The sequence below is a fragment of the Arachis ipaensis genome, chromosome B08 (genome assembly GCF_000816755.2).
Source record: "Arachis ipaensis cultivar K30076 chromosome B08, Araip1.1, whole genome shotgun sequence".
Classification (NCBI taxonomy): domain Eukaryota; kingdom Viridiplantae; phylum Streptophyta; class Magnoliopsida; order Fabales; family Fabaceae; genus Arachis; species Arachis ipaensis.
The window spans coordinates 121,533,531-121,543,407 of record NC_029792.2 but is presented as its reverse complement, the minus strand read 5'-3'; the positions used below and the strand labels follow the sequence as shown (position 1 = coordinate 121,543,407).

General features: G+C 28.6%; 1 long non-coding RNA gene and 2 pseudogenes across 1 annotated transcript; 1 reads left to right on the top strand and 2 right to left on the bottom strand.

Annotated features, from left to right (window-relative positions):
- The window catches only part of LOC107613482, a 14,898-nt pseudogene extending 11,180 nt beyond the window's left edge, over positions 1–3,718 (top strand).
- Positions 746–2,047, bottom strand: LOC110266084. Its single transcript, XR_002353014.1, has 2 exons — positions 1,301–2,047; positions 746–859 (listed from the first exon to the last, which is right to left on the bottom strand). It is a non-coding gene; the product is annotated as an uncharacterized LOC110266084 (long non-coding RNA).
- Positions 2,791–4,884, bottom strand: LOC110266083 (annotated as a pseudogene).

The following is a 9,877-nucleotide window of genomic DNA, read 5'->3' as shown; positions in this document are numbered from 1 at the left end:
GACCAATTAAAAAATTATAAATATTATAATGTAGAAATATGATTACTCTTTTTCACTATAAGGTTTTTGTTTATTTGTGACAGTTTTTTCTCTTATTTGTAGAGGTTTATAACCCTTATCAAATGGTTTGTGGGGATTTTTAAAACTCCTAAAATTTGAGGTGTCACGAGATACTTTGTGAGAGTTTTTAAAAATCTCCACAATCCATTTTGGGGGGGTTACATGTGTTTAGGAGAGATTTTATATTAAATTTTTGTGGCGATTTGAAATCACTTTTATGGCAGTTTAAAACCTCCACAAATTGATTTTTTAATTTGACAACAATTAACTATTTTGTGAACTTTTTAAACCTTCATAAATCTTGTATTATTTATTTATTTTTAATTTCAAATCATTCATTAATCTCATCTCATTTACATATTCTCTCAAATTAAAAATTTATCTTTTAATATCAAATTTTAAAAATTAAATTTTTTATAACACAATTTCTCAATATAAAACATAAATCTGTATAACAAAAAAAATTCTCAATATCAATAGTTCCAAATATAATTATATATAATATTATTCTACGTAATTACAAATGAATAGGATGATCCTCGTCCCATTCAGGATAGTGCCCTGCCATCCTAATAACACAACAAATACACTATTGAAACTCTGTGAAAAAATACAAAGAAAGCAAAACAGAGTGCGGTGCAAAAAAACAAAAACAAACTGAAAACATTGAATGAATGAATGAATGATCCCTCAAACCTTGTTAATAGATTCTTTCAAATTGTGAGTGTCCACAAGCCTTGCTGTGCTCTTCTCCATAATCAACTTGGCCACCCTTCAAATAATAGAATAATTCTTGTGCCTTGAAATAAAAATAAATAAATAAATAAACAAGTAATCAAAATTAAAAAAAAAATTGTTGGAAAATCACACACAACGGATTAAGAGGAAAACACATTAATGAACATTGGACATAAATTATTAATGTTTCTTCTCTTAAGTCTTAGAACCTCATCTATCATAGACGTTGGTTAAAGACCCCAAATTCAGAACTAGAACCCTTTCATCTTTCTTTTCTGCCCTAATAAAGTATGACAAAGCATCCAATTTCCAAAAGAGAAAACAACAATTATGTACAATAAAACACTCAGCAAAAAAAATTAAAATCAAATTATATTATTAATTTATCATATTATTATTTATTGGAAGATAGAAAAGCTTAGTCCAACCCAACAAAAGCTAAAAAAAAAGTGTAACTTTGAAGCCGAAAAAGAAAAGGAGATTAGTACTTGGTAAATCTTACCCCTTTGCCAAATCCAAAAATCCCATGAAGAAGAACAATAGGAGAAAGATCATCACCATTGGTAAAAGCAGCATTGTTTCCTTTATCACCAGAAATTATTCTCTTCTCATTGACTTTATTGATGACATTAACAATCTTCTTAGGCTTTTGGTACAGAATTTCGCTCATAAATCTCTAACAACAGCTGAGCTAAAAATGTAGAATTCATAAAAACAAATGAACCAAAGAGTCCACAAACAGTTCCACCAGTTTTAGATACTCTTATCCATAACTTCAACATTTTATCAAACACCTTGTCTACAACAAGATGAAAAAGAAAAAGAAGGACCAATAACATTATTATTATTATTATTATTATTATTATTATTATTAGCCAACAATACAGCGACATGGTGCAGTTATGCAATAAAACAATGATGTATACACACAACCATTATTGTTTAAAGGTTTAGGTGTTTAGTTAAACAAATGTATAAAAAAACACATTCAAGAATGACGTGAAAAAACAGGAGATCTAAATTTTAGTGGATATATATATATATAAAGATAGTTGATATTTTTATATTCACACAAGAATTAATATGCTTCCAAATATATATCAATTTTCAAATAAAACAGAGAAGTTTGAGTTGGTTCACATTGAAAACAAAAGGTGGGATTGGATTGTTAATCCCGTGACCCAATGAAGCCACCTTAGCTTAGATGGCACTTAGAGTACGCGTCCAACTTGTTTCCTTCAACATTCGTCTCCAATTTGCTCTGGAGAAGAGGTGTTACTGACTTACTGTTCTTGATTAAGGTGAGTATTCTTTCTGTCTGATTTCAATTCCATACTTTTACTATCATTGAATTCTTATGTGATTTCAATTCCCTGACTTAGATTCACTCCACTTCCTAGGGTTTCTCAAACTCAAAAACTCTTATAGATGCTACATAGTGGTATGTTTTTTTTCTTAATCTGATATTAAATTACTAAGTGGGTAGTAAACTTCTGTGATTCATAATTACAATTCTAGTCTTTTAGAAGGAAAAAAACTTCCTTGATGCCAAAATTGTTATTTAATGGGTTTATATTTTAATCAAGAGTACATTTTTGCCGAGATGTTTTTTTTTTTTTGTATTTTGCTGGATTTACGTGGAATATCCAATTTAGAAATGAATGCACTGCAGCAGAACATATTGTAGGGCTGACACTTACATTTGATTGAAGGCAATTTAAGTGGTGGAGACTCACATGCAGATATGAAGTTGATAATTGAAATCTGTTACATGCTAAATTGTGGTTTTTAATTTTCAATGCATGAAGCCTATGTGAGTTTCTACCAACTTAAATTATACTAATATGAACTTTGGACTTAATTATCATCTGAGTAGAATTTTGCTAATGAATTGTTATAGTTTGATGAATCAGTAATGCTTAAGTTAGGGGAGAGCCGCCATCCATATTCAAGGGCCTAAGCATATTATTTCTAAGCTTGACCTTGTTTTTCTCTGTTTTTATAGGTTATTTGATGCCTTTGTTTTAAGTTGATATTGCATCAGCTTCACATGTCTTGTATGAAATGCTTTGATCAATTTGAAGAACATGTTACTCAACTTTGCCTACTCCAATAAATGTGAGAACAGAAAAGGATCCGCGCGCGTTATCTGAAGTTCTAGTAGATATGGCTGCTGAAGATAATAAAAATCTGGTCGAAATCTCAGAGAACACGATAGACATTGCTAAATATATGAAGTTCTCCACAAGCTGGTGCTATATATTGCTACTTTTGTAGGCACGACACGCGACACTTTCGAAAGTAAGACAGTTTTAGAGTTGAGGTATGAAGATTATGTTCCAATGGCAATACATTGTATCAAGTATGTCTGTTCATCTGCAAGAGTGTCATGGAATCTATATTCCATTGCTGTTGCGCATCGCCTAGGCACAGTCCCTGTAAGAGAAACAAATATCTTCATCGCCGTCTCATCTGTTCACAGGGCTGATGCACTGGAGGCACGTAGATTTATAATAGATGAAGTAAAAGCTCCAATTCCTATTTGGAAGAAGGCGGTTTATTCAAACGAGAAGTTTGGAAAGAAAACTTGGAGTTCTTGGAGCGGAGGAGTGATCTTAGTAACAAAGATGTAGATTGCAGTGCGAAAATGGCAAAAAGTATGGAACACAGCAACAAAAAGCCTTGCTGTGGGACTAAGGTTAAGGTTGATGACGAAGTAAGCCAGAAATAATGCTACTGTTAGGGATCAAAAGACATTAGGAGCATTAATTTTTCTCCCTTTAATCAAGTAATGCAACAGGGTGGGTTGTAAAATGCTTATAATAGTTCGCAGAATATCTTCATTTCCAAATCTCTGAAAAAAATATTGGAAACTTCTATGTAATATACTGCAATGAAATTAATACATTTCATTTGATAAGGATGATGCTACATTGGTCCTGCAATGAGGATCTGATCTCCACTATATATATGCTGCAATGGCAAATTAAATAGTTGATGTTTGATCTAAATCCAAAGCAGTGACATTAATCTTTAGGAAGGTTATAACATGTACCAGGAACTTTGGTACTAGTGCTTTTCGATATTGATCTTTATTATAAAAATACATACATAATACATGGTTAGATCAATAACTAAAATTATTAGAACACCCATCTTCTTGAAACACTTGAAAATTTAGTAGCCATAACATATTTAGTATAGCCATTTTGTTTCCTGGATTCAACATTGCTTCGGCCATTTTCTGGCATGTCTTTGGCAGAAAACTTTGACCTTTTTCAAACCTTCTACAAGGGCAGATGGATGGCGATGAAAGTAATGTGAAGCCAATCTTTTAGTCCAACCGTTGTTCCTGGAAAGAAATGTTATTTTTGTTTGTAAACTAAATTCAAGCAAAAGAATCCAAATTAAATTATGAGAGCATTTTAGAGTTTTAGTTATATCAAAAACTAAAAGAGGACTTAAATATAGATTTGGATCCTTTAAATCTTAGATTTTTACTTTAAAGAATAAAGTAAGATCTTTTACCATTGAATATTTTCTCTCTCGTATTTTTTTTTGTCCCATCTATAAAATAAATTGTGATAAATCACACTTTACCTTCTAAAATAAAATTTAAAATTTAGAGGATCCAAATCCCTTAAATATTAGCTTTGCAGTTTTTCAATCTCTCACAATAATTTAGTTAGGCACATAAATTTCCAAATTGTCTAAGTTGCTTCTTCTATAATAGTGACTTAGAAGTGAAATCATGTTCTGCACAATTGTACCTGGAAGAATGATAACAGATTCCTCCTTTGCAAGTTTGAAACAAAAATCAATATCATCACTAATATCTTCTAGAAGCAAAAGGTTTAATTTCACCTGCATTTCATTAATTATAAAGACATTTGAAAGAGAAGCCATTATAAAAGACTTTATAGAGCTTATGCTGTTTTCAAAGAAATAGCATCACCTGTAATTTTATTCTCAGCTTCTTACTATCATAGGTATGGACCCTTTCGGTTTATGAGGGCAAAACATGCATGGAATCTCTTCTATCTCTTTAAAGCATATATCTGAGTTAAGTCTCAAATTATCAATGATTTTTTTTTAAGAATGCCTGGTCTCGGCAGTAGGATGTTTACACCGCCTCTGCAAGCATCGTCCCCAACATGGATGGCGTGCGTGCACCCGCACGTGATGAAAACATCATCCCATGATAGCTCGTATGGCAGATCACGTGAGAGATATTCAGCAATTTATCTGTCACAGATATTCACGGTTCATTGATATAAAAAATAATTATTATTTATTTAATTAAAAAAAAAGTCATGCTCGTTATTTACTAAAAAAACGTTTAAGAATGAACTAAGAATATAAGACAAATTACAGTTTACAAGCAAGTAAATCTTACCAATTTTAGACTTTTCGAAAGGTTATGTACAATGTACGATTGGAATTTTAGAATATGTCCAATGAAAACGAGATTTGGTTCCCATTTTGCTTTTGTGCAAGAAAAGGGGAACTTGTATCATTGGAGGAATGAAGAGGACGATGGGAAAGAAGTTTGGGTGACTTAGGGATGGAGAAAACGTGGCGGTTAATATTAAAAAAAATGAAATAAAGCATATTTATGTTATGATAAAGATTCACATTTAGTTTAGCAGTTGTCTTTATGTAAAATTGATATTTAAAAATTGTTAGATAATAATTTAGTTAAACTTATTAAATTATTTGATGATTTTTAAATATTAATCTATTCTTAATATATAAAAGTAGATACATAAGCATGCATCACATTACTTTTGAGACATTTCTTTCCTCCTACTAATGACATGTCAATAATATTGCTTACTTGGCACAACTTTAGAATCAACCACTCAATTCTTGCCAAATCAACTACTATTTTCAAATCAGCAAAAAAAATAAAATATACAAATAAAAAACTAAAAAATAGAATCCAATAAATATGTAACCTTCAAATACATTGAATTCATATTCCTATATTTATTATATCTTACCGTTATAAACAATACAATAAAGTTATAACCGCAACAATTAATTTATATCTTACCGTTATATTTTATTATTATAATTATGTTTATTATAATCATTTTAATTTTTGCCAATGAGTTATACCTCAAATAGCATAGTCTCCCATATTGGTTGCGAGTTCGAGTCTCTGTATCTTTGGTAAAAAAAAATAATCATTTTAATTTTTAGAAGTAACACTAGGTACAAAGAATTATTATTGTAGTTTTTACTTATTATTAAAAACAAATTCTATTTTATTTTACCAATATAAATTTTGAAAAGAATATTTGAAAACTAAAAAAAAAACAAACAAATTTATTAAAAGAGTATCAAAACGAAACAAAAAAATATATGATATTAGACATACATTTTCATATTAGATATATTTGTAGTATATAAAATGCATCATGCATGCATGTTTACCTCAAAACACTAATTAACTATTTTTTTTTTTTTACTAAAAATGTTTAACTTTTAGCTTTTTTTGTGTATATTTGTACATACAAGATGCATCATGCATGGATACAAATCTAAATATATAATTATTACAATAATTATGTTGATCGCAACTCTATAAGTTTAGCCATTGACTACGTTAATTGCATTGCCAACTTTAGAATAATTATTATTTGGCACAACTTTATAATCAACCACTCAATTTTTGTCAAATCAACTATTATTTTTAAATCAGCAAAAAAATAAAATATTCAAATAAAAATTTAAAAAATAGAATCCAATAAATTTGTAACATCCAAATACATTGAATTCATATTCCTATATTTATTATATCTTACCGTTATAAACAATACAATAAATTTATTAATTTTTATAAATAACTCACCAAAGGTAATAAACATCCATATTACAAATGTCATAATAATATTATTAATCATAATAAATTTTACATTATAAGTATTTAAATTCTATACCATTTAAACTATATATATAAGTCTCTTATCACTATTCCTTCACATAACATCAAATTTAGCACAAAAAAATTATTTTCGAACTGCATATCTCAAACTTACTCAATAGAGCATCATTCTTTCAGAGCAGAACGATTAGATCTAATGGCCATGCAATGAGAATCTGATGATCAGGTATGACAAAAAAAAATCACAACATGCATCATATATTCATACTTACTCAAATACCATATACCTAATGATAACATAAATTGAATATTGGAATAGAAAAAGATCTTCACAATTTTAGCAACTATAAACGAAATTGATGACAAATTAGGATGGAACTGTGTTAAATGTAAAAAGTGTTAGAAGAAAGCATATGTAAAAAAAAGAAACAACTACATTTGTGGCACATGTAATCAAACACCACAATATCCAACAATAAGGTAATTCTATATACTTTTCATAATCTCATCTATCAAATTATTAGTTGTTAGCCCAATACTTATTTTAGGTTCAGAATTCAATTAAAGGTTTTAGATCAAAGTGTTACAATAACTTTTGTACTATTTGATGGCGACGCAAAAAATTTATTGGGCACAACTGCTTTAAATCTAATGACATTTTAGAAAAATAATGACATTGAAGCACCACCCCATCAAGAGATTAACGAAAAAGAAAACCATACAAATTCAAGACACATCTTCAGAAGAAGAACATACATACAAAGATGGAACCAAATAACACAATAGAAAGTGCATCAAATTCAACAATTCATAAAAAACATATCTTCAGAAGAACCTACGACAAAAAGAAGAAAGCACAAACTCTAACAACCAACAAAAAAAGGAGGAAGAGCGCCACATAAGATGACTAAGTCCATCAACTAAAACAAATGCAAAAATGAAACCACCAAATAAAAATGTTTAAAATTGTTTACAACTCCCGTCCAAATCTTTTGTACTACAAATTATTTAAAATAAAATACCTTTTAAATTTAACTTCAATTTACACATATTTAATTTATTTCTACAAAACATAACAATTTTTAATATTTATTATATACTATTATTAATTTACCGTCCCGCGTAACTCCTTAAAATTTTTTTAAATTAATTTTTAAAATATCGATGTTTCTACAAGCTTGGTGTGCAGTGGTCCAAACTCCAAATTCCTCAAATCAAATAAATAGCAAAATTCAATCTTAGCTTCCCTCCCTATAAGAGTATTTTAATTTTTATGTGTTGGATTTTCAATGGTCAACAACTTAACATAGGCACGGTGATCATAAAAATCTTAGCCGCACTAGAGTCTCCCACATAAATATACAAGAGTAAATGAGTAATAATATTTTCTTTTGTATTATACAATACGTTTATTTTGTATATTAACACATAAAATAATTTTATATTTACTTAATTCAATACATATTAAAGTTTGGATGATAAATTTTTTAAATACGCATTAAATATATTTTAAAATTATGCAAATACTTTTAAATTGTTATAATCTTATAAAAATGAAAATGATTTGATTAATTATTTAGAGTTTAGTTTAAATATAATACTCTATATTCATTAAAATGTTTAAAAAATTATTTTATGTATTACATACGTATACAATTAGTTTCTTATTATGAGATAACATATAAGAAAATGTAATTTATTCTGAGAGTACCAAAGTAATTGCCATGACAATATCTAACTTAGAATGGAGAATTAACTAACTTAGTTGAAAGATACTAATTAGGAAGTTTGAGTAAACAATTTAATTAATTTTTTTTTGAAAAAATAGTTTAAATAATAAATGACTATATTAAAAGTAACTTATAAATAAGTTATTTTATGTTTGGATTTTTAGTTCTAAAAATGCTTATTTTATAAAAATATGATAAAAAATAGTAGTATTAGAAGAAGTCATTTTTTTAGGGGTAAGTATGGTTTTGGTCCCTAAAATTTAGTGCTAGAATCGAAATCGTCCCTCTTGTAATTTTCGTATTAAAATCGTCCTTAACGTTTTTATTCGTATTAAAATCGTCCTTGGTGGTGCTGGTGGTGGTGTATGTTGGTGTTGGTGGAGGTTGTGGCGGTGGTGTTGGTATTGGTGGTGGTGGTGGTGGAGGAAGTAATTATGTTGGTAGTGGTGAGGGTATTTTTGTCCAAAAAAAATAAAAAAAACGATTTTAATACGAATAAAAACGTTAAGGATGATTTTAATACGAAAATTACAAGAGGGACGATTTCGATTCTAGCACTAAACTTTAGGAACCAAAACCATACTTACCCCTTTTTTTTAACTTCTCTATAAACTTCTAAGGTCGAGTTTGGATAAACAACTTAATTAAGTTACTTTTGAAGAAATAGCTTAAACAATAAATGCTTATATTAAAAGTAGCTTATAAATAAGTTATTTTGTATTTGATTTTTTTAGTTCTAAAAGTACTTATTTTAAGAAAAAAGTAATAAAAAGCTTTTTGTTATTAGAGAAGTCATTTTTTTTTAACTTCTTCTTAAGTATCAAAATAACTTTTTAGAAAGTTGCAATTTTGTTTTGAAAATTGTACTAGACATTAATACTGCACATTTTTATAAGTTAAAAGTTAAAAAAAGTCACTTATGAACCTATCCAAACGGGCCCTAAATAGCTTATTAAAAAGCCGCAATTTGATTTTGAAAATTACACCAAACATTAATACTATTACTTTTCATAAATCAAAAGTTAAAAAAAAAATTTTTTTGAAGCTTCCGAAACAGGCCTTTAATAGATTCCGAAGCTTTTTCCATATTGAACAATCCTAATAAAATACGATTTAACTTTGAAGAGACTAGTTGATTTTATTTTTCTATGAAATTAATTTGAGAGTAGTAATTGTGTCAACTAATTGATATTAATATTATGCTATGAATTTCATAGAATTTGGAGTGTTTTTTTTTTTTTTCCGGTTAACGAATTTGGAGTTATTTTGTCGCAAGAAAGCATTATTTAGGAGTGGCAAACACACAAATTCATCCCACCTAGCCAAAAGTCTGCCAATAAATAGAGTGAGTCGGTCTGTTTCAAAAAAAAAATCTAATGGTCTGAAAATTCTACCCACCTAATTTTTTTGGTAGGATGGCAGGCTAGCCACAATAAAATTTGTTTTACTTTTGAAAAGT